Genomic DNA, 26,455 nt, shown 5'->3' on the forward strand with positions numbered 1-26,455 from the left:
AGCCTGAAGAATGACCAATACCGTTGCAAGTAAAGGGGAATGACAGCTGTGTTTCATGAGCCCTGGAATTTCTACTAAATTATGTGATATTCTGGGGCTTTTCCAATTCTTTGGGGTGAAGTGAGTCGAATCCTGATCCAATCTTACTTTTGGAAAGTTTGTTATTTTTCAGTCAGACAAGCCATATATTATCATTACATACCAATAAGATATTTGTATGTTCTATTATATTCTAAACATTTTAGAATTATAGGAGTCATTAGGTCATGCAACATTTGCTATATTTCTTTATACTCTCAATCCTGTTTATTGAAATAAAGTATGATTGCATATGTATTGCTAATTGGAGTTTGTCCTTGTTGAAAAATAATGATACATTTAAACTTTTTGCTTGAAATTTTGTACTAAAGAAAAGTTTAAGGATACCTTGTTCATTATTCTACAGAATGACTAATACCTAAAGACAAAAGAAAAAAATAACTTTGAGAGGAAGACATTTGGTATTACAAAAGCCTTTTGATATTTGATTCTGAAATCACTAGTTGTCCGAGCCAAAAAAAAAAAAAAAAAAAAAAAAATGGTTGGGGAGTGTGGAAATCCAATCTTGTATACTAAGATTCAGTTCAAAGCTAACAGCTTACTACTCTAAATTGCCTTTAAATTCACTAATATTCTTGAGACTGATTTTATGAGTGTGTTAGTTTGCAGTAATTCATGTGGTGTTTATACTACCAATATGTACCCTACTTGATCTCTGACTCTTCCAGAAACTACCACCAATAGATTATCCATACGTTACATATTCATGGTTATCAGTGCATCATTTGGACTTGATGGATTTCTCTTTCTTAGCTGTTTAAAATTGTAAGGCAGTGTTTAAAGGCTCTGGACACTCTGAATGAGGAAACACATTCCATTAACTGTAATCAGAATAATACTTTTTGTCAGGTGTTACTATTTGTCACTGACCTCATCTTTATAGGCCAGTTCATTGCATGGTCTGAATTTCAACTCCAGTGTCATGCTTGCTATTTGCAAAATGCTGTGCAGAACTTCTCTTCTTGCCTGTGGACAGCAAAGTTAAACTGAAATAAGAAACTCGACAAAGATTTCAAGAAGCAAGATGATGTGAGTATGTGTGTGTGCAATTGTATGTATGTATTTTGAGATCTAAAGATAACCAGAACCCTTCAAACATAAATCAAGGAGTGAATGATTTGCATGGCAAACCAACATTTAGATTACAGGAAAGAAAGAAAGAAACATGTCAGTATTTTCATTTGTCCCATTCAAATCTGATCTCTTAGGAGCTGTATTAGAGCGCAATTTGTTCAAATATATATGTTTTATGATTTGTTGTATTTGCAAATTCTAGTTAAAATATTTAGTTTGTACCCATGTAGACTGGATTATTTCTGTGAATTTGGGCTCCACGTATATGACTTTTCCTTTTTTGTGGGACAGTTAGCTGATTAGATTTCTAACATACCTTTCATTTTCATTTTCTCTTACCTCTTGGGTTTATCTCCACCTCTTACATTTTAATGTATCAGCAAGTATAATTATTTAAGTTTGAAGTTCAAATAAATGTAAAGTTTAAATGTTTATCATTTTTTCCTTTATAAAGCTTCTTTTTTCAATTTTTTTTTTTAATATCCCTGAAAGGTTAAAGGATTTGGGTTAGTGTCACATGACTGGTTATTGATAAATATAGAACTCCAGACCTGGAAGGATGCATGAGGTTCAGCATAAGCTGCAACACTTGTTATTGAACTACTATATTTGATATATACTGTTTTATTTAACAAAAACAATAATATGATATTGATTTTATAGCTTTTTCATATGTATTTCTAAAAGATCCACCAAGCAAACACTAAGATCTAATTCTCAAACCACATATATGTTATTTTCAGCTGTGGTTAGAGATCCAAATATGAAAATGGGGCAGTAAGACCCACAGTAGATGTCATAAAGAAATCTAATAGAATTAGCCTTAGCTATTCTGTCTTTTGTAATAACTTGAGATGGCAATTATTTTTGCCTTACATCAAGTTGCTACAATTCAAGTATTATTGAATTACAATATATGTTTAAATAAAAATGGTAAATCTTCAAGCTTATTACAAGGGCAGTATATTATAGAATTGAACTAGATGCTAATACATAACAGCATTTGCTTTATATGCCATATGATTTATATTTACATCTCAGAAATGAATTCCACAATCATCTTATATTAATCAAGACTCAAAAAAGTGTCCTAAATCTCCCAATAATTTTCCTCTTTTTGAAAATGGATAGGTATATTGAGAAGATTGTAGGGTTCACAGTCGTTTCTTGCTTTTCACAAAAATCTTGCTTTTCAATAAGCAACGAAAGCTTAAAAGAGGGAAATATAACAAAAATAAAAACAAGCCAGAAAAAAAAACAAGGCAAGAAAAAAAGAAAAGCATAGTTGTTTGGCATATCTGGCACCTGATGATAAAGGCAAGTGATCCTAAAAAAGTTTTGAGGAAACAATTGTGCAATATTAGAATTTTAAAAATCAAAACAATCTTGAAAAAGTACACAATCCATCTTGTAGTCTTTATTTTCCCCTGAAGAAACATGGTGAATGGGATTAGCTTTCTTAAATAAACTAATCCTATTTCAGGGAAATGTCGTTTTCCATGTGAAAACACCTGCACACTTCTAACTTCTGCCTGAAAGTTTTCTCATTGTGTGCTGTGTTTACTTGTTCCTCAGTGGGGTTTGCTGATGCTAATGGACTCACAGCAGTGCATCCTACTTCAGTTATTACAGGTCTAATTCAGTCATTAACATTTCATTAATGGAAGGGCCTCCTAGCTGCCTGTGAGGCTGTGCAGATATTGATGAGCCTCTGCTAAAAGAAACAAGTCTTTAAGGTGGACTGCTGCTTTAGACACGGAGTGCCTTAGTGAAGTTTTGCTGGGAGAAGCGTGAATTGTTTTCTTAGGGTTTAGCTAAGTCCCGGGTTAAAACACAATGGAGAATGACAAGAGTTTTGTCCCTTACCTTCAGGGATTCCACAGCATTTAACACATTGAGCACACAATTTATTTTAGAATGAGTGGTTAACTAATAATGTCGTCCAAAACAAAGCACTGTGCATGTGCCCCGTGTAAGAAATCAGAAATCATTTTCCCATAGCAATTTAAACGTTGCTGTTTTTTGTTACAGTAAGTGCAAACTTGAAGAAGTGGCTTAATGAAGATGTCATTTAATGTCTAGTTTCCCAGCATCCACTGTCACCGTAGTAAAGCATCCTGAGCTTAATGCCTTCAGTCACTTTTTATACTTTCTCTCCTCTATCGACTCCAATCAGGCTTCAAACCTCAATTGCCAGGGAAACTAGTGATTTCTATGTTGCTAAACCAGATGGTCATTTAAGCTGGCATTGGTTACTTGATCTTTCAGCAGCATTTAATACAGAACCAACTCTTATTTCTTTCCGTGGGCTCCATCATCCCACACTCTCTTAACATTTACCTGCTACTTTTTGCAGCCTTCTTTGCTAGTTTTCTCTCTTCTGCTCAACAATTACAGGTTGACACGCACCTCCTGTTCCATTCCTCAGTGACTCAGTCCAACCCAATGGCTTTAATACCATTTCTGTGCATAAGATTTTACAATCTAAGCTTTTTGCCCCAACTTCATTTTGCAGTCCTAGGAAAGTTGAGAAGTGGTTTCCATTCTAGCTTCTTCACTAATTTTCTGTTACATTAAGTCAAAGAACTTCCCTTAACTTCTACTTTCTTTTCTATAAAATAAAGTTGTTGAACTATATGATCTCTAAGGTCTCTTCAAGCTCTAAAATTCTGTGACTAGGAATCTGAGCTTTGTATAAACAGGACAATCAGATCTAAGAGTATGAACTGTATCCCCAGCTCTCCTATTAAACAAATTGTTATCTTCCTGTGCAACTGAGAATTGAAATATATTGTATCATACCAATTTCTAATGCAAGTACTTTGTGAAAATTACTAATTTGATACCACAATTATGCTTGCAATGTAAGATTATTAAGCACAGCCATATTGCTTATAACTGTACATGGAACTTATATTGTTGCAATAAAGTGTGTTTAAATTCCATTACATAACCTTATTGTATTCTTTGATAGCATCCACAATTTTAATAGGAAAAAAATAAGCAGGCAATCAAATGATTGTGAGTAACTGTAAATTCTATTCTGATGCTTAAAAGGAGTAACTAGTGAGTTTCCTATAAGCACCTTTAGACTGTGTTTATGGTCAGTATATTCTAAGCATAGCAACAACCATAAGTATGATTAGGGTTGGGTCTGGGTCACTTCAAAACACTTTGAATAAGATTATTCATAAAAATATACTCTATGAGAATGTAGATTCTGCTTCATAAATAGGACTTTCATATTTTTGTTTGTTTTGCATGATATTTTAAGACACTTTAAATTTCAGTTTTCTAGGATTATGCTGTTGAGTTATAGGAAAAATATAAAAGCATGAACTTAATTTATTTGATAAAGCTAAATATGAGGAAAGTAAAGACTTTACAAAATTATACAAAGAGGCAATCCAGAGTAAATTGGTTAATGTGTTTCCCACAGAAAATTTTAACAGTGTTAAGGATGTAAATGGTGCTCATTTAACACAGGAGAAAATATGTATATAATTTCTAGGCTAAATGGCCAAAGTTTTATTTAAACTTTTTAAAGTTTTTTTTAAACTTTTTAAAAAATTTAATAATAACAAAGATATAAATCACAAATTGAAAAATGATGAGCAGAATAAACAGAGCTAAAGAGTGTGATGAAATGTTATAACTCTCTTCTTTGTAGCTGTCCCTCTGACCTCATTTTGATGTTCTCATCCTTTAAAAGCTTTTATTCCTTTAAAATAATAGAATTCCAAATTCCCAGTCTCCAAAGGAATAAATGTACCCCATTTCAAAAATGGGAATGCCTCAGTGCCACTCAGCTTTTAGTTTTATGCTGTATATAGAGAAACCCATGTAAAAGAAAATTAATTAGAAATTATGTTAAATGTGTTTATAATTAAAATCATAGTCATCTCAGCAAAGAAAAAAATTATAGATTATTTCCTCAATAAAATTATAATAAATAGTCATATGAATCAATGCACAACACAAATATGTAATATTTGATTTTTTCTGTCGACTCATAATTTTAATTAATTTTTACTTATTTACTTGAAATATAATACCTTCCCACAGTTTTCTTTCCTCTGACAGGATCTTGTAATGAACCTTCAAAGCAGTCAAGAATGCTCTGTCATGCATGTGTTTTGACAAGTATCTAAATCCAGTATGTGTCCAAGGCCTATTTTACTAGTACTATGAAGAGAATATGAAAGTGAATCACAAGGAAATTTCAGTTTCCTAAATCAGTTCAATCTGATGCGATATGGTCAACTCTCTCCTACGATAATTTATTTACAACTCTCTTAATTTTCAATAATATATGAAGAACCATAATCCATCTCTCAGTTTCTTTTGCTCAAGAGCTGGTAGCCATGTCTCCATCATACATTTAGCTTTTTTGTGTAGATGCCCTAAATTTGTCTAGCTGCCTCAGATTCTCCTATTGTCAATGCCATTCTAAAATTCTAGAGAAGGAAACATTACTGTGCTGTCACTTTGTAAGGCATTTCTTGCTATTTGTAGAACATATGAGAAAAATTGTTGAATACATTTTCTCTTTTACTAACCTTTCTACTACTGATCCTCTACTTTAGAAATGTAGGTTTTTACGATCTACAGAAGCAATTGGTCTTACATTTGATCTCCACATACCTTTTCAGATAAATAGCATCAGTTCCCTGTCATTCACGATATGATTCAGCCAGATTGTACTACTGGCTATGTCTGTCAAGAATGTGACATGTTCTTTCCCTCTGCCTGGTCATGTAATGGCAGTTAACTCTGCAACTCTTCTTGAATACTCATGTCTAGTTGACAAGCTCTTACTTGTTACTTTTCCCTCTACCATCTTTTCTCTCTGTGATTCCAAAGCATTAGTTATACCCTCTCTTTATATTATGTAAAACATTGCATTAAGATTATTTATTTGTATATGTACTATGTACTTCCCTGAACAAACTAAAAACACAATTTAAGATGAAGGATGAAGGAAGGACTTTTTTTCCCTTTGATGCCTCTACTGCCAAGAATATTACTTGGTTTGTATTTGGAGTTTGGATATACAAGTTGCTTGTCATGAGAATTTCCTTATTTATTGATTAGATTGTGGACTTAGTGACTAGTGCTAAAGATGGAATTGTGTCCCCCAGCCCCAACCTGAAAATCTCATGTGTTTAAGACATGATCACCAATGGGATGGCATTGGAGATGGGGGCTAATTAGGTTGAGATGAGGTTCATGAGGGTGGGAACCTGATGTTGGGATTAGTGACCTTTAAGAAGAGACATCAGAGAAGTGGCTCTTTTCCTCTTTTTGCACACTGTGGGAGGACACAAGGAAAAGGTGGCTATCTGCGAGTCAGGAAGAAGGCTGTCACCAGAGCCCAAATATGCTGCCACCCTGATCTTAAACTTCAACAGTTCAGAAATATGAGAAAATACCTATCTGTGGTTTAAGGCACCTAGTGTGTGGCACTTTATTACGGCAGTCTACCCCCACATTTTCCTATTAAAATCTAGTATTTCACTAACTAAAGCTGACTGTCAGGAAACATACCAAATTTTGGGTAGCCAATGAAACACTATTGTTTTTTTCAATTGTATAATTGAAACTATTCATATCTTTAATTTCTCTAATTTATTTCCCCCACTTTTATAGATTTTCCTGCTATAAACCTTTACTTGTATATAAAATATAATAGAGATGCCAAGATAGATTCAACCACTAATGGTTTTGGCATCAATATTGTAAGGGGGGGGGTGGTTCACAATTGGAGAAATGATTAGTCTAAATTTCTCTCCTGTTACCTATAAGGAAGTCAGTGGGGGTTTACTGGGTGGTCCAGTGTTATTTCCACTTGGAAAGAAAATTATTCTTATCTTCTATGGACAATTAACTTACGCCTGAAGAATGTGAGTTGATTTACCTTCACCATATTCACTTTGATGTTATTAGTGGTCATAAAATTACTTAATTCTGTCTGTGCAGATTATTTAATTAAATGATCCTTGGAGCCAGAAATGCTGCAGGTTAACTATATGCTGTGTGAGAAAATATTTCTTTTTATTTGGTCTACATTTATTGCCCTTTAAATTCAATAAGGGTCCCTCTGCTCTCATATTTCACACTTGGGTGAGTAGGAGGGAGTGGTCAACCGTCATTTGACTCTGAAGGTCGAACTCAGCTCTTCACATACAACTGGTCTCTTCCCAAAATACAAATCTCATTCATTTTGTATTTTAAAATACAGACTTTCTCTTCTCCCTTATCCCAGTTATTTTTAATATTTTCCTCACGTTTCCCTAGCGATATCACAGGTTTAAGTAAATGTCTTCCTAAAAACATTGGGAAATAATCATCCAGGAAGAGCGGCAATCCCTGGAGCTATGAAATAGATTCCACACAGGAAGTAGACATGATACCTTGTTAATCACCTCAGCTGTGCCTGGAGTGAGTCAGAGGGAACAGGTGGAGTCATCAGGTGTTAGGATTTCCTGTTTGATTCCCACATGGGTGTTTCTCCAGATTCACTCTGCATGGCCTGTGAGTTCTGTCCAGTTAAAAATTCTTGCCTAGCATATAATACAATACTTGCCTTACGTTTGTTCTCAAAACTGATTAAACAAACAACAAAAAAATGAAGAGCAGAGGGAAAGAATGTTCATTACATAGCCTTCCTATTTAAGAAATAATTGAACATTTATATTTGACATAGAAGAAGTCATGTTCATAGGATACTAGAGCAGAAATGTGGTCTGTGTTCATTTAAAATTCTGACTAGTCTTTTGAAATTATATTTATTCATTTGTTAGGCTTTTTGAGATCTGAAGAAACAATCCATGAACTTATCTCAATGGATTATACAAAAAGATTAGACTGGAAAAGTGATCACCTGGAAGAAAATTCCAATGAATAAAAGAAACAACAGCCTGAATCTATCCCTGCAAAAGGCAGTGCTCTACCAGAAGAGTGGTAGTCTTATTTAATATGGCTCAGTAGCTAAAAATCCCATATTATGGAGCTAAGCAGTGTTGGTTGAAAAGTCTAGCCCTACCTAATATATTGGGCAAATCACTTATCGTTTCTGTGTCTCAGTTTACAATTTAAGTGTGTTGATTTTACTATTACTTACTGTGTAGGATTGTGAGGATGATAATGTTAATATTAATAATGTTCTTAATATGGCATCTGGCACAAACCAAAACCTATTCCCCCTTGATGTTCCAAATGATGTTGCTTTTAAAGACGAAGAGTATAAATCTTTTGAGATGTTGTGTTAGTTATCTATTGCTGCTTAACAAATATCTCACATTTTTATATAAATGTTAAGTGTTTTATATAACAATGACTTGTTTATTCTTACATATGTATTAGGGGGTTGGGGATTCTGCTTCTCACTGCTGGGCTTCATTGGGACCTTCTGGACTCCCACATATATCTGTGATTAGCTGTTTTGTAGTATAGGGGCTGGGTGATCTAGGGGGTTGTTGGATTGGATAAGTTGACACCGTGCCACCTGGTCTCTCATCCTCCATATGCTACTTCAGGCTTGATCTGATAGGGCAGGCTTCCAAGGGAGTAAGTAAAAATGTATAATACAAACAATTTTTTTAGGCCTTTGCTTGTGTGAAGGCTGCTAACAACCTTTTGACTAAAGCAAATCACATGTCTATGTGCCGTTGATGCGATAGGCAAATAGACACCAACCCTTTTAATAGGAATTGCAAAGATACAGAGGAAAGTGTATGGATAAAGGAATAGGTAATGTATTCGGGTCATCAAGCCTATCCATTTGCCACAACTATATGCTCAATATCTAGGATTATGTTAAAAAATGCAATTCATTGAACTAGTTCAATACTGTCCTTCAACAACTCTCAGATTTCATTTTACTTCCCAGCCGTGAACATGCATTTATAAACTCTGTTAGGTTTGGAATCTTGAGAAGAAAGAGAAGTAGAGAACAAAGGAAAAATGTATGAGGGATTGGTATGAGTTGTAAAACAAAACAGTTTTTAAATCTTTTTCAGAAGTAAAGTGGTGGAATTATCTAGGAAAAAAGAATTTCTGTCATATCACTTTTACACACCACCCTAATAATATATATACCAGAAGCAGTAAACCTCATAAAAACATAACAGTCACTTAATCATTTACCAAGACTGCCTCTTTGCATTATCCCATCTCATTAAAATTTTCAATATTGCTTTTCATAGTACCTTTGTGATTTAAAAATGAGTCTAACTTCTGGTATCTCACATGGTCAGAAGGCCACAATACTGTACTTGGTTTACCAATTACAGTAATAACTGAATAAATGGAAGTATGGATGAATGGTTTTGTGGGATTCTGGAATGGTTATTTAAGTCATTTATATTTGGGTTTATTCCACTATAATATTTCAGATTTAAAACTCCAGGAGGCTGTGGGATTATTAGGAAGGGTTACATTTAGTTTTGATCTTTTACACGAATTTTTACTCACAGTTTCTTGCTTTATTTTACTTTTAGTTTTTAAGTTTTATATTTAATCTATTATTGTGGTTTCACTCTCTAATTACACCTTTTCCAGTTGTGCTCAAACTAACATTCTACCCTCCCCTCTCTGTGGAGTGTGTCAGACTTTACCATATTGACTGTGAGGCGTCATCTACTTGCACAGAAACAAGGAGGAATCTGTTGGATTCTCTTCGAGCTGCACCTACAAACATATTGAGCAAGGTCGTTTAGCAGCAGGTTTCAATCTTTAACTTTCCCATTCAGAAGCAATAACACCACATTTTGAAGATAAAGGGTTTAATTTCCAAAGACTTTCATGATTCCCAGTCTTCTTGGCTACGGATTTACGTGAAACTCCCTTCTTATGACTTAGAACATAACTTTCAGCAAAATCGAAGTGTAGAAGAATAAAACGTTTAAAGATAAAAATAGGCAAAGAAATATGTATGTGAAGGTACATATACCTTCACATATATGGTTTAGGAGAAGAGAGGAGATGTTAGGATAACATTGAAGTTTATTAAAATCCTCATTTTGAATTAGTGCCAAACTCCTTGGTTGAAATTACAGTCACTGTTGTTACCTATTTTAAGGGAAGAACAATCTGGAAAAAGTGAGGGTTCAGTAACTAAATTGGAATTTTGTCCCCTTGGCTTCCCAGTACTTAAACTTAGAGAAGTAAGAGTCTGTTTTTAAAGCTATTGTTCCAAATAAAATCTTTTCTGTCCTCCTAAGAGTGTCTATTTTTACTATACTACTGTTTTTATTGTAATGCACTCACATTTTGTACTCTATAACATAGTATTTTTGCCCATTGAAAAATAAAAGAAAATATTCTCATTCTAGGCTCAGCTACAATGTGTTTAGAGATTATATCCAAACCTGGCACACACTTAGTACTAACAGTTTCCTTTTTTCATCTGAATTCTCCTGGGAGAAACGTAAATGGCAATGGCTACAGCAGCAGTTGGAGCTAATGTACTGATGGCTACGGGAACCGTTGCAACAGAGAGCCCCTCAGCTAGAACATTCCATTCAAAGGCCATTTCTGGAGAAAAATGGGCATTTCAGGGAAGACAATTATTAGACAGAAACTGGATTATAGCCACTGTAAAAACAAAGAAGAAAATATGCTAGTTAAATGATGTTGTGTCTTTCCTTCAGAAAACTTGATACAGCTATATTAATTTGTGTGTGTGCCTGTATTTGTGTATGCATGTATATTTACAAAGAGCACACATAGACATATGTTGAAAACGAATGCATTTTTATACATAGATAGTCCCTGTAAGTCTTTTTCCTCATCTGTAAAAAAAAGGAAATTTAAAGTATCTATCCAAAGTAATTGTGTAGATTAAATGCATTAATACTTGAATCTGATAAACTAACTCTAGAACAGTACCTATCAGTGTCTGACATATAGTGAATGTTCAATAAATATTTGTTGTTATATTTTTATTGTTAATATCATTATATTTAAATATGTTTGGAATTAACAAAATTAACATTTGATTTATGATTTTATAATTAATTCAAATTTGCAATCTCTTGAGTACTACTTTCACTTTATTTAAAACAGGATTTGGTAAAGTAAAACATACTGGAAAATAGGTCCACATCTTGAAAAATGTATAAACGAAGTTTTATTTCTACTGCGTAGCAATAATGATAATAATATCTAGATCATTATGCTGTTTTTGTTATGTTTTTTTAAATTCATAATTGTATTTAAGAGACACAGGAAAAAAATCTTTTGACTCATTTTGAATGCTTTCACACCTGATACTATAAAGCCATAATAATTCTCATAAGTTCATCCAGAAGTTATAAAATTGACAACTTTATGATTGTTGCATTCATCCATTTTATTTTATTTTATTTTATTTTATTTTATTTTATTTTATTTATTTATTTTTATTTTTTATTTTTAGACGGAGTCTTGCTGTCTCGCTGTTTTGCCCAGGCTGGAGTGCAGTGGCTGGATCTCAGCTCACTGCAAGCTCCACGTCCCGGGTTCACGCCATTCTCCTGCCTCAGCCTCCCGAGTAGCTGGGACTCCGGCGCCCACCACCACAACCGGCTAATTTTGTTTTTGTATTTTTAGTAGAGACGGGGTTTCACCGTGTTAGCCAGGATGGTCTCGATCTCCTGACCTCGTAATCCACCCGCCTCGGCCTCCCAAAGTGCTGGGATTACAGGCGTGAGCCATCACGCCCGGCCGCATTCATCCATTTTAAAAGCATTTCAATAATAACTCAATAAAGAATACCAAAAGTTTTGACAGATGTCAGTTGAATACTAGTGACATTAACAGTAAAAGAGAAGAGAGCTCACTAATTACTGGGAATGAGAAGAGAGCTAAGGGGACTGTTATGCAATCAAACAGGAAATAATTGTGATTTATCATTTCATAGACTCGTAATACAAAGGGAGCTGATCAGAAAGTAGGCTAGAAGAATTTTGTGGCAGATCTTTAAAAGATCAACATTTCCTCAAAGTAAACACCTTCTAGAGATCTGTATGAAAGATAATGCCATAAAAAAAAAAAAGGCTAACCTTCAAATTGTACAGTAACTTTTTATTTACTCAAACAACAAATTTGTAATAATCAGGTAATAATTTAATAAAATAAAATAAAACAAATTTGTATTTACCTGAAAATCTTTCCCTTGAAATGTATGCCTATAATTAGCCATGCATTTGTTAGTCTGAATTTCCAAAATATCTTTAATTTACCTGAACATTCTCCCAGAGGTTGACAAAGTTTAAATTTTTCTATCATACACAAACATAGTATTATCATACTCAAAATAATAGATGAGTTAAAAAAAAAAAACTGTGGCTATAATATGTATATGTTCTTCCCTGTACTTAGAGCTCCCTTCAGTGTGTTTGGGTTATCTTGCCCCTTTCCCTTACCACAACATTGTAGAAAATATTTCTTTATGAGAGAAAAGGCTCATCTCTTACATATGAGTAGAAAATAAACAAAAATATTATTTCATTTTCTGCTGGATTTACTTGGAAGTATGTTCCAGCCACTATGGCTGCATAGTAAATTATCCTAAAACATGTGGTCTAAGACAACCACTTATACTCTCGGTCAGAAATTATACAGAGCAGAGCACGAATGGCTGTTTTTCTGTACTGCATGATGATGTCTGAAGCCTTAGCAGGAAAACTGGGAGACTCAGTGCTGAAAGAATCATCTGAAGGTTCACTCCCTCAGTCACATTGCTGATGGGTGGTCCATGCTGGCTGTCAGTTAGGGGGCTCATTTCCTCTCTGTAGGGGAGTCTCTCGGTATGTGCGAAGTTGAGTTCCAAGGATGAGGATCCTGAAGAGAGTAAGAAAGGGAAAAGCCAGATTGCCCTTGAGGACCAGTCCTTGGAAGTCACGTGGCATCTCTTGCGCAGCATTCTGTTGTTGTGTCAACCGCAAAGCCCTGACCATTTTCAAAGGGAGAGGAAATAGACTCGACTTTTTGAAGAGGAGTGGCAAGGTACTAGAAAAGTATGTTGGACTGAAAATATTGCTGTGGCTACTTTTGAGAAATACTATCTGCCACTGAGAACTTAGGTATTTAGGAAGAATGTGACAGTGGGTAATTCTTTATATGCAATATCAGATTCTTACTGTTTGCGAAGCTAGGGCCCAAACAAGCCCCATCTTCTGATATAGATATAACTCAACAAACACTAAGTACCTTTCAAGAACAAGACATTATGCTGCATAATTTAGGAAATACAAATAACTTATTATTTAAGAATGCAAAAAGCATATATGTGAATAGGTACAATACAAAATGTTGAATTTTGGTGAGGTTGGGAGACAGAAAGATTACTGCCAGGGAATCTGGAAGTTTTACGTTGATATGAATCTTGACACGTAAGTGGGATTGATCAAGTAGAGAGAAGAAAGAACATTTCTGCTAAAGAAAAGAGCTGGAGGAATGGTTGCACGGTGAGGTAAAAAGGTATATTGAGATGATTCATTGGTCTAATATTAGAAGTGGAGAGGAAATGGTTACAAGGTGGCATGGTAAGGGGAGTTAAAAAAACAACTAGAATATTTGGATTGCATCATGGAGGCTTTCACTGTCTAGAGGCAATGGAGCAATTTAAAATTAGTTTTGAGCAGGAAAATTATAATCAGAATTATACTTTAGGAAGGATCCTCTTCTAGAACTACAAAGCTAGGGAAGATAAAGGAAGTGACAGGGAGGCAATAGGGAAAATATCTTCAAACATAAGACAGGGAGCAGTAAGAGCCTGGGTTAGAATAGATCCAGAGGTTACCAAAGAACATTTTGACATAAGGGCTTTCCTAAGGTAGAAATGACTGGACAGAATGTATAATAGGCAAATGATTGTGTATTAAATATAGTGAAGAGACAACACCCTATTTTAAAACCAGGAACACCTGGAGGCTGATGAAGGCAATAATAGAACAGAAAACATGAATGGATATGGAGGTGGTTTTTAGGTATGTGGCGGTTATAAGGAGTTTACAGTATCAGTGCATAGTTTCCAGAAGATAGGTGGAAATCTAGAACTTAGAAAAGCCTGAACTATAGGTGAAATAATATTAAGCAATCAATCATGAACTAAACTACCTGATAAAAGAGAAAGGAAACAGAGAAAGTGTTCACAGCTGAATCTTACCGGACTCATTGAGTGGTACGAAGGAAGAGAAAGAGAAGTCAGTAAATAGGCAGCCAAGAGGGGATCCAGGAACAACACAGACAAAAAGAAAGAAGAGCACCTTTTCAACATTGAAGGAATCCATGATGTCAAGTGTCAGAGATTACTGTCTGCAAGAATGGAGAAGGGCTGAAAAGATTTTATGCAACACTTCAACAACAGTGGTCCTTTCCCAGGAATGATTTTGCATCTCCCCCTGGGATATTTGGAAATCTCTGGAGACATTTTTAATTTTTATGACTGGAGGTACCACTGACAGTAAGTGGATAGAGGTAAGCATCCACAAAGTACAGGATACATCCACAACAAAACATCATCTGCCCCAAGATTTTAATACTGCCGTGGTAGAGAAATTCTGCTCCAGCTCCTAATGAGCACAGTTGACTGTAAAAGTAAGATTTCCATCTTTTTTCAAATTCTGTATCACTTTTCAAAATTAGAAAGGGCGGGTCCTCAGAATGTCACAATTTTTATGGTACCTCATAATTTCAAAAATGGGCCCAAGACTCATTTTTCCTTTTAAGGCTAAGTAATAGCAACAGATCCTATATGTTTCCAACAGTAAATATCAGGTCTACTTAAGAATCATGAACTGACTCTATTTACCTTGTCTAATTCAATATGGATTTTTCAATGTGCAGCTTGAAAGCTGGCCTACTGTAGGCTTGTATGTTACCGGTTAATGTTCATTTTAAATGCATTAAAAATTACTTAAATACATCTTAAAGCCTTTTGCTAAGGTCTATGAATGAAATATAAAAAATTCAGCAAAATGTGTATTTGTTTTCAACTTTGCTCTCTAAGGCAGTTGTATTTTTAGAGTAACAAGAAAATAAAAGATGTTTGTGGAAAAAAATTCTTTGTGGGAGAACCTGACATTCTGATAACAGTGATATTTTTACCCAAATGCACACCTTAAAAATAATTTCAGAGAGGTGTGGTTCTTCTCTCAACAGTGACCAATTTTTAAAGGACCAAATATCACTTGTTTCATCTTCACATGAAGCAAACTTCTTAAATTTACTACCTACACAATCAAATATATTTCAGAGGATGTTGATTTATTTATGTAAAAAGCAAGATAGTACAAAGTGGCATTGGGGAATTATTTCCCTTCTGCCCTGGGCCTTTGAATCATAGACTACATCATGCTGCTCAGCTGTTGACTCTGGACAGAGTCCAGAACAGCACAGTCCTGTGGAAGATGCCAGAAAGATGCACCTCCCTATAGCAAATGAAGTAAGAATTATCTTCTCTACAAACTCCAGAGGATAGCAGAATGATTTGTATTGCAGTTGATATGCAGAACATTCGTCTTTAATTTTCCTTGTTGGTCAAGGGCCCTTTTAGTTCACAAGATGGCATATTGCTCTTCTAGGAAGTAAAAGGAAGAAAAGCTCTTAGAGAATGCTTGTGCCCATCTTTGCGGACTGGCTCCTAACATATTTAAGCACACAATGATTACTTCTTCAATCAGCATTGCTTAGTTGTCCTTGTGGAGAGAGAGGGACAAGGATGATAGCAAAGGAAAGACAAAATTAATTTCTTCTGCCAAGGCACTTGGCATGCCAGAAATAAACCACTATTCTGCCTGTCCTTTTAGGAGCATCTTGTTAGTTGAGACTACCCAGGTAATAAAATCAGTGTGTGCCTCGTTTTCTGTGGTGAGAGCAGCAGCGTGTTTCCATTTCCAGAACTTGCTCACGGTTTTGACAGCCAGTGGAGTTGTTGTTTGCTGTATTCACGTCCTAGGGCTAGGGAAGTTGCCAGGTATTGCAGCTGTGCAGAAGTACAGAGGCTCATTTTACAGAAGAGACTTCTCATGGAATTCTGTAGAAATTTCATAATGGAGAAATGGTTGGCACTTTGGGAAGAAGAATTTGTTTTAAATTTTCTTGGCAAAGCTCCTCCATGACAATAAAGTTCTCAGAAAGCGGTGCCTACTAGGGCTCAAGTCATTCCAGAGCCCAGTCCTTTGAAAAGTAATCATAGCCATTTTATTAAGATGTGCACTTCTCCCCAGTTTGGGTGATCTGACCAGGAATGGGTGAATTTATTGTTTAGCTCACTTTAATGAAGTCCATTGAAGAGTAAAATATCCAATTACTGGTTTGCAAGAAAATTCAAGTAGTTACTGGTTTACAGGTAAATTCGAGGAGTCCATCAACCATGGTTGAACCATGCTGGATTCATTTATGAAGGATGAATTATGCATTAAGTTTAGACCATCAAAAGAAATAATGTAAAGTCAAGTACAATATAAGGAGAAATATTTTGGGAGGTATTTATAAAAATGAGTTATGTAAACACTAAGTCAGAATAGAACAATATTCCGATAAGCCAATTTTATTGCTGGTGATTATGGGGTCATATGAAGATTGAAATTGAAGACAGTTTTGTGATAAGAAATGCAACAATGTAGAATCAATCTCTCCTGGAGTTTTGGGATCTGGTTTACTTTTTGGGATTTACCACTCTTTATGATCTTTTTTAGCTATAACATGAGAAAAAATATCCTTGGGTATGTGAAACATTTTTACACCTTGACTGAGATCTCAAGCTCACATCATACAAGGGAGTGGGTCTATACAGTCATGTGGCATATGTGTTCAATAAATGGTAGTGATTCAAGCCCTTATTAATTTCTTTTCATAGAGCAAGAACAACATGAACAAGCTTGTGTTCAATAAAGCTTTCACTATTAATGTTTATTACTAAATTAATTTCTACTGTAACTCCCATTCACATACTCCTCCTCATTCCCTAATCTCAAGCAAATTTTAAAAAGGAATTTCTTTATTTGAGATGAAATTGATTACTCATACATGTATAAATTATACATCAGATAACATATATAGCCATAGTCTTACTTTCCTAATCTTTAAGACACCTGTAAACTAAAGGACATTTGTAATATTTGCTTTTTGTTTAAATAATTTATAATATAAGATATTGATGTGATTACTAAATTGTATTCTAGAAACTCCGAGTACCCACAATAAAGCTAGAAATGGAAAAGTTAGAGAAAGATTATGGGCAGAAATTTGAAGCAAACCAATGACTATGAAAAGACAGTCTTTACCTCTTTCATTTTCCCTTAATCAAAATTCTTTCATAACTACAGCTAATTTCAAGATTCTCATTAAAGAGATATCTAATGGGAAGAAACCTGGGAAAGATATTATCAATGATCGATTCCCGAAGTCCACTTTAAACCCAGCAGCCTTCCTCTCTTCTACTGTAAAGTGTAGCATTCCCTAATGGCCAAGGAGGTTAAGATCCAAAAATCCAAGTGGTGGTTTGGGATTTAAAAATCATTTTCTCCTTTATAACACTGACGGATTATTAGGATCTACTATTTTCTATGTACTGTGCCCCAACACTGGGGATATAAGGGTAAGTCAGATACAATTCTTGCCCTCAAGGAATTCATGATCATCTCAGAGAGACAGAAACATCAGCAGATGGATAATATTTTATTTACCAGAATTCCTGGAGTGATAGGGAAGGCAGGCCAGCATGGCAGGACAACTTACAGAAGAGAAGTCAGAGTGGTGAAATAAACTGTCCTGGTCCTCCAGTATCTATATGTTCATAAATTGGGTGGGGCACATAGTAGGAAGGTAGGCTACAGAAGGAATTGAGGTAGAACAGCTCAGTATGATGCTGAAGACTGAGGAAGTCATACAATGTGTTTCTCTTTGGAGCTCCTTATACCTTCAGAAAAGGTCCTAAACTTACGGGAAGCTGAGTATGCTTGAATTTCTATGGGAAGACATGGATCCCTGAGGCTACATTTGGAAGCTAGGTGTGATGCACATGGAATGATGCAGCCTGCAGGGGGCTGTGGAATGGAGCAGAACCTCTGGTAGGGGAACAGGATCCATTAGGGTATCATGTGCTCAGAACCCTGATAAAGAAAATACAAAATGCCATTGGACTGCTATAAAAAACACTGTAAGTGGGGAGGGGATCAATCTCAGAGAAGCTTTGTGGAATGAAAAAGGGATGAGATGAATCTTAAAGACAAGGAGCTTTTAAGAATAGATTAGGCATTCTAAGCAGAAAAGTAGAAAGAGGGAAATCAACAGCATGGGATGATTGGATAATTACCATTTGTTTTCAGCAGGGAGAATTTTGGAGATAGGATCTAGATTATAGGAGGCCTTGTGTACATTGTCAGGGAGCTTGAACTCTATCTCTCAGGCTGTATAAGACAGGCTGGATGCTTTTAAACAAGGGATTGATTTGTTTTTATAGTGGGCTTGGGCTTGCAGTTCAGTCCACAAAACTTGTGTACGCCTCAATATGCCTGAAGCCTAGGACTGGTGATGGTACATCAATCAAGTGCAGCAAACAAACATCATGATTTCAACAAATCTCATCATCCCCCAAAGGCCTCAATAAGTTCCTGTCATCAAAGTCATTCCAGCAGCTGTGTTGTGTAAACAATGTGTCTATGGCAAAATAATTTGGAGTTCAACAGTAATCCTTCCCACTCTGCAGTAGGATGGGAGCATTCAATGCACTGTTCTCCTCTACCCCAGCACATTTTTGGTAGTAGAAATAGGAGTAGTTCCAACAGTTTAAGACATGGCTACAGTCAGTCAGAGGCTGGTGGATTTGGATGGTTCTAAATAAGGATATCAGAAGTGAGTTGCAAGATGTAGGCTTTTCTGCCAGTGGTTCCCCTGTGCATTCAAAAAAAAAAGTTGTTTGAAAATCAAAAGAATTGGAGTATATTCTCTTCTATATACTAGTACTGCTTGAAGCACAACCATTGGTTTATTCCTGGGGTTACATATGTTCCTGTGAATATTCTTTTGCATTTATATTTTTCTTATTAGTATTAAGAAAACTGATAACTAAAAGTCACATTATTTTGTGATATCTTTCCTCGCCCATCCTAAGGGTCATGACAGTACTCATATAGCAAAACACAGATTAACAAGAGAAAAGCACAACACATTTATTTAATCAAAGTTTTATGTGACATAAGGGGCTTCAGAAAAGTGTTTATTTTTGTGTTTACATTCCATAAAGAATGAACAGCTGTGTAGAAACGTGATTGGACCAAATAATATGACCTAATGGTAATAGATTAAGGGAGGGTTCTTAGCTAACACCTGACTTCAGACGCTTCTTGGACTCTCTGTGTAGCATTCCTTCCCCTTAGATGTGGGGAAGGACCCCTTTGAACAAAAGTGCCTTATAAACTACTTTCAGAAAAGGTAGGTCAGAGAAGTTCTTTACAGCCAGCTCTGACACAGAAAAGCAAGGGAAGGTCAGAGTAATTATCTTGCTTCTGATGATTCAGTCCTTCAGTTCAAAGTACTTTGAGGCAGCATTTTCTGAGTCCCCACACTCACATTTTACTTATATTTGGCTTCCTTAACATTACAGTGTTATATTCTGAGAGCTTTAAAAAAAAAAAAAAAAAAGTGTGTGTGTGTGTGTGTGTGTAGTTTCACTTTTCTAGAGAATAGCAAGGCAAGGCCCATGGAAAGAAAGGGATCTTGCACAGAGAAAGCTGCTAAGAAGATAACTGGCTACAGAGTGGACTGATAGGGAGGAGTCAAGATGAAGGAGGAGGAGTCAAGACGAAGGAGGAGTAGTGGCTCTCTTGGTGTGACTTCCATTCAAACTCCCTTTTCACGCTCATTGTCATGAGCTTTATGCCAGCATTCAAGGATTTCATCTAATATGTATTCTCAGTTCTACTATAGAGCTTTCTGTATAGCTGCACTCAATACATTTTAAAACGAAAATAAATAGATTGAACTTGCTTTGAGATGAAAGCCAAAGGAGGAGGGGAGGGCAGATGGAGGGAATTTAGAGGCAAGAGTTATTTAAGACCAATAAGAGGGCAGATGAGCTGGTTATTTTCCATTTGCTCCCCCAGATTCATTCTTGGCCTTCCTTTGCCCTGCTCTGTGACTGGAAGTTGCTTTTATGGACTGCCCACAGGTTTTTGTTGTTTTAGTTGTTGTTATTGTTGTTCTGTGCTTTCAGTGATTTGAGATGAATGGCAGATACACAGGCATGAGGGACTGGAAGAGAAACTAGGTTATTTATTTTTTGCTGGTGTCAGGGAGAGTGTTCTTCCATGGCCCCTTCTGTCTTTAGACTCCAGTAACACCATCCCCTCCCTTTTCTTCTCCAGGCTTAGAAGTAGTGATGGCATCCTGTAGTTCAAATATATTAAGTGCCTCAAACATCTCTAGCTGGTTGCCTTCATTCTGGACTTTCTATTAAACTGCTCTGAATGTACTATATTGCCTTACTCTGTTTATGTGCTGCAATAACAAAATACTTCAGACCGGGTAATTTATTAAGAATAGAAATTCATTTTCTCATGGTTCTGGAGCCTGGGAAATCTGCTATCAAGGTGGTGGCAATTTCAGTTGTCGGATGAGGGCTGCTCTCTGCTTCCAAGATGGTGCCTTATGGCTGCATCTTCTGGAGGGAAAAACACAGTATCCTCACAGGGCAGAAGCTGGAAAAGCAGTTTGCCTTATCCTGTGCGAAGCTTGTTTTATAATGGCCTTAATTCTATTTACAAAGGGAGGAGCTCTTGTGACCCAATAACCTTGGAAAGTACTCACCACTCAATACTATCACATTGGCAACACCTGAAATTGTGGAGCAGGGTTGGGGGTGGGGGTGGGGTTGGAGGGGGTGGATCACACTCAAATTGTAGCACATCTGTTTCTTGCTAGGAGCCTCATTGATAGAGCAGAGAATTCTGAACCACAAGGAAATGGAGGAGAAACATGTGACAGAGCTTCAGAAAAGAACTTCACACTTGTGTAGAAAACACTTCAATATGTCTACAGTAAAAAGAAAAAATTATATACATATATATTTTTTAATATATGAACCGTTCTCCTAATGGATACAAGCAGCACATATCCCCAAGTCTGTCCATTAATATAAAATGAACAGGAGTATTTTTCCAGCTGTCTGAAATTATCCGTTTATTTTTAATTCCATAAGCCTAAGGAAGGGCAAAGAGAGCACACTGGGGGAAGATGGAGTCACTGCAGCCACCTCCAAAACTAATCTTGAAAGCTTGGTATGCAGCACAGGACCAGGGGAAATACAATCAATACATGGACCAGCGCTTTCTGTTGATTCACAGACTTGAAAAGAAGAAAAGAGAAAATAAAAAGCTTTAATAGCTCAAAAGTGACTTAATGCAAAATATTAACATACCACGAAATACATGCTCTGATAGAATTAAGGCAATCTTTTTAAGCTTTCTGTACTTGGCTGTCAGAGTCAGCATCCAGACCTTCCTGAAATATGTGGAGAAATCATTAACATCTGAAGCACATTTAAGGCTTGATGTTCCCTTTATTTTTGAAGCGTAGGTCCTAAGCTCAGAACGTGGGAATCAGAAATGTTTTCCATTCACTTTGGCTATAAACAAAGCAGATTAACTTGGTGAATAATGTATACTCTTAATTCAGTATTTATTTCATAGATATTTAGACTCTCGAAAACATTGCTATTTTTATTTTGAAATAGTTACTTGGAGTTTGCCGTTCCTAATATCTGTCAGAAAACAAACTAAAGAACTCTCTAGTCTCACATATTAAAGACCTGTAACTTTGTCATTCTTCATATACACAAAGTGGGGGATCATATTTTACGTAAAGCTGTATTATGGTAATTTGTAATGGTGTAATATAAAATATTAATGAATTCTCAGTTTTCATAAAAAAGTTGAAATCATGTAATTTTATGTTTATTCCTATGAGAAAATTAGTTTTAAATGACGTGAATTTCAAATGATGTGACATCTTCACGGAAGCACTCTTTGCATAAAATATGACTGTACTTAAGTGTCTTGCTTTGCAGGACTAACTTATCTTTTATTAGGCATATTGATAGGCAAGTTGTGTAAGTTCAGAAACTATTCACCAACAGATTCCAAAGTAGAAGGCATCACAAGAAATGTAGAAGCTGTCCACATTCCAAGTAATAAATCACCAGGATTCAAGCTCACTTAGCAAGCTTACCTAAGTCATATTAAATGGCTGGAAGAAATTAGATTGATAATTTGGAGTAAACATCTTCAAAAACTATTGGGAAAGATCTTGTTCTGGATGAATGGGACTTATTTGCTTAATTGTTTGAAGTGCAGGGCTACTCCGATGAGACAGTTGAAATGCTTTGCAGCAGGATAGGGCTGTCAGCTTTCGCAAGGTCAGCAGTTTCTCTCCAGGCAGACATCTCCAAACTACGTGCCACTGGGAGTCAAAAGTAACTATTTGAGGGCTTGGGTAGCAAAACAACCACCAATCCAAGCAAGTTCTCAACATACAAATCAGTTGCATTCCAAAATCACATTCGTCAATTTTTGTCTATAGAACTTAATTCTCATTTTCCCCCAAAGAATTGCTATATATTTTGAGAATCTTTCACAGTGGTTCAGTTATTCGACCTACAACAGGTCCAATATTAATTATACTGTAACTCACATTCCCAATGCCTCATTATGGAAAACAAGTAAGTGCTGTTAAAGTCCAATGAAGAAAAGCACCTTAATATTCTGCACTTTGTGTCTCCGCCTACATAATGCATGCAATAGGATGTTAAAATGGGAATTTCTGCCATGGCACCAAGCCTCCATACTGTATTACAAAGGAGATGTTAGACCATATGCAGAATTTCAAAATAGAAAGCCTTTTGCTGTCTCAGAGCTCTTTCCCATCCGATGAGAGATGAAAGGGTCAAGTAAGTGGATATTAGGGAAAGGTGTGTGTAGAGCTTTTTTTTAAGGGAACAGCTGATGGGGTGTGAGCTCTGTTCCATACTCATATAGCTTGGATATTGTCCCCACTCAAATCTCATGTTGAACTGCAGTCCCCAATGCTGGAGACAAGGCCTGGTGGGAGGTGTTTGAGTCATGGGGACAGACCACGCATAGCTTGGTGCTGTTTTCCTGATAGTGAGTTCTTGCGAGATCTAGTTGTCTAAAAGTGCATGGCACCTCCCGGCCACCCCACCGCCTCTCTCTTGCTCCTGCTTTTGCCATGTGACATGCCTGTTCCCCCGTCACTTTCTGCCATAAGTAAAAGCTTCCTGACATCTTCCCAGAAGCGGGTGCTGGCACTATGCTTCCTGTACAGCCTGCAGAACCATGAGCCAATTAAATCTCTTTCCTTACACTTACTCAATCTCAGGTATTTCCTTGTAGCAATGCAAGGGCAGCCTAACACACAGACCTTCTCTCTGGTGTTTTCAGGGGACAGTTCCGGCATCTCTCTGAATGCTCATTGAAAGGGCAGCAGTAACACCACCCAGAGAGCAAAGACTGTGGTCCCTCGGTTAGGGACCTAGCAGATAAGTTCCTGAGTCATAGCTAGAAAAGTAAAGTATCCTGTGGCATAGAGGAGAGTGATGCTTCAGTGAGGAACTGTACCCTCATCCTAAAAGCAGGCAAAGTACATGAAGCTTGATTAAAATTAAATAAAATGGAAAATGTAGTTCCTCAGTTACAGTAGCACATCTGAAATGCTCAACAGCCACATGTGTGTTAGACAGCGTGGACACTGAACATAACCATCATCATAGAAATTTCTATTGAATATCCCTGCTCTAGACCCTGAGAAGCAACATTGTCAGGAACAGAAAGTAAAGATTCCCCGTGAGAAATTCTGGGGATGATGCTGGGTTGGGCCAGCCTCCAATTTCCATTCCTTGTTTTCTGAATTCATGGAAATTTTCTACTTGAAGCAACTTAGAGCATACAACATTCTGGAAGATTACGTCCCATCCTAAACATGCAACAGCTTCAAGTGGACTCCTCAACTGTACCTTCAAAAGATTGATTAGCAGATTCTGGGTGGTGTCGGGTATGCTAGGGCCATAGTCATATGCCCATTGCTATAAAGTGGATCTGTTTTACAACGCAGTGTTCTGTACGTTTCTGTGTTAGTGGGATCAGTCACTGTCTAAACTCTTGGTTAGTGGTGCCAGCTGAGGCAGGTAATGAAAACCTGTAATATGTGCAGTCCGTGTCAAGATTATGTATTGGCCTTCCTGCAGCAGAAAGAGTTAAAAATAACTCATTTACCACTAAATAGCAAGTTAGACTCCTGAAAGGCTGATGCTATAATGGGAGCTCAGAGTCTGTCTCTGGTGCTGGAGTCTACTCATTGTCCAGAGATCAGCCTCGGTGAGTTGGAGCCCAAGTTTTGAGCCCATGCACATCCTCCATTGCTACCACCGTGGTTACTCTGTTTATGCTCTCATTTTGCCAGCTAGGGATAGAGGCCGGCTGAGTTATTCTGTCTAGGTGGTTATTTTTAAATATTATTCTTTGGAATCCCTTCTACTGAGCATTAACACGTAATACAATAATTTTTACATTTGTGTTTATTTCATAGGTCCATCTCTCTGCCACTTCCTCAGATCTTGCACAAATCTTCCAGTATTTTTCTTTCTGAGTGTCTTACCAACTAAACAAAACATTGTTACTCACTACTGATTTTATATGTAGTCTTATCACGAACCACTTCCCCTTCTACACAAAACAAATGATTAGGTATGCCAGCCAAAGCTCTGTAGTTTGGGAAGAATTTTTCTCACCAATTTGTTCCAGGGCTGCTCCTGTGCAGGGAAGTAATGCCCCAGCAATCCATTTTCAGTTTATATTAACATATGAAGCTGATCCATCCTGGGATTACTTTGTCCTGTCAGCCAGTCAAAAGGGTGGCTCGTCATACAGCCATAGGCATGAGCTGAAGGAGAGAACAATTGGCACAGAGGAGCTTGATGTGGGGGATTCCAGGCCACTGCTCATGCCGCTGTTTTGTGCCTCTGGCCCTTCTTATGCTTGATCCTCCCTGTTACACTGACATCTTATGACGGATTGTTATTGAGCCCACCCAGTCTTATCACTCTTTGGTTGGACAAAACCCAGTTCATGATGCATAGCTCTGACCACATGGCCATGTGATCCCTCAGGAACAGCCTCTCAATCCCGGCCAAGACTCAGTATAGGCTGGGACCTGTTTTTTGAATGATGTGTAGTACTTCTTACAGACGACACGTTTCTTTTCAAGAAACCTGGGTCTTAAAGTTGAGGGCCTCTTATTGGGACTTGCTATAAACACGATACTGTAATTTTCATAGTTCCTCCAGGACCATGAGGTTTGCCAGATTATATGGCCCAAGGAGCAAGATGGCTTGCACTTTGGCTTACACTTGTTCAAGGGCTCTTTCCTGTTCTGGACCCAATTCAAATTTGGCTGCCCTCCAAGTAACCAGGTAAAAGGGTAAAATGAGTATTTCCAGCTGTCAATTATGCTGCTGTAAAAACCCCAAAAAAGCCTACTAACCCTTGTGCTTACTTCTTAGTGAAGGTGTAAGATACAGTCTTTTGTCCTTCACTTTAGAGAGTAGGTCCAGGCATACTGCACTCAATGAAATTCCTGCAGCTTTAATCTCACCCCATGGAATGTGTGTGCCACACCAAGGTCTCCAGTGTATTCTCTGCTTCTTGGTTATCCAGTCTAATTAATCTGATACCACTGATACAGTGGACTAGGCATAGAGTTAAATTAGGCCTGAAGAAAAGCTGAAATGCATACTGCTGCCATCCCACATAAATATGAACTGCTTTTGATCCTCCTTTCTCATAGTGATGGAAACAAATGCATATGCCAGATAAGTGGTCACCCATCTTGTAGTGTAGTCAGTTGGCTCTAGCAAAGATGTTATAGTCAGTGAAGCAGTTCCAGTTGGGGCTACAACTTGGTTATATTTGTAGTAGTTGACTTTCCTCTCCTAGTTTTTGCTTGTTTGTGTAAAACAGAATTTTAAGTTACATAGTGATATGATTGGAACTACAAGGCATGCATCCCTTAAGTAATTAGAGGTGGTTTTAATCTCGGCATTCTACCCAAGATTCAATATTCCTTGTGTTTTACTATATTGATTAAAGTTGGGTGGCAGGTTCAGAGGCTTCCACTGTGCCTTGCCCACTGTGATGGCTCTTATCTTATAGGTCAGGAAGCAATATGGAGGTTTTCCTGACTATCTGGTATGTATATTCCAATTGTACATTTGGACCACAGT

At 36.8% G+C, this 26,455-nt stretch overlaps 1 long non-coding RNA gene across 1 annotated transcript in view; it reads right to left on the bottom strand.

Moving 5' to 3' along the window:
* Nucleotides 1-625: 625 nt before the first annotated feature.
* Nucleotides 626-26,455, bottom strand: part of LOC144333566 (uncharacterized) — a 60,166-nt gene continuing 34,336 nt past the window's right edge. The window contains exon 3 of the long non-coding RNA XR_013402321.1: nucleotides 626-1,065. This is a non-coding gene — a long non-coding RNA (uncharacterized LOC144333566). The remainder of the gene's footprint in view (nucleotides 1,066-26,455) is intronic.

The sequence above is a fragment of the Macaca mulatta genome, chromosome 12 (assembly GCF_049350105.2).
Source record: "Macaca mulatta isolate MMU2019108-1 chromosome 12, T2T-MMU8v2.0, whole genome shotgun sequence".
In the NCBI taxonomy this organism is placed as follows: Eukaryota; Metazoa; Chordata; class Mammalia; order Primates; family Cercopithecidae; genus Macaca; species Macaca mulatta.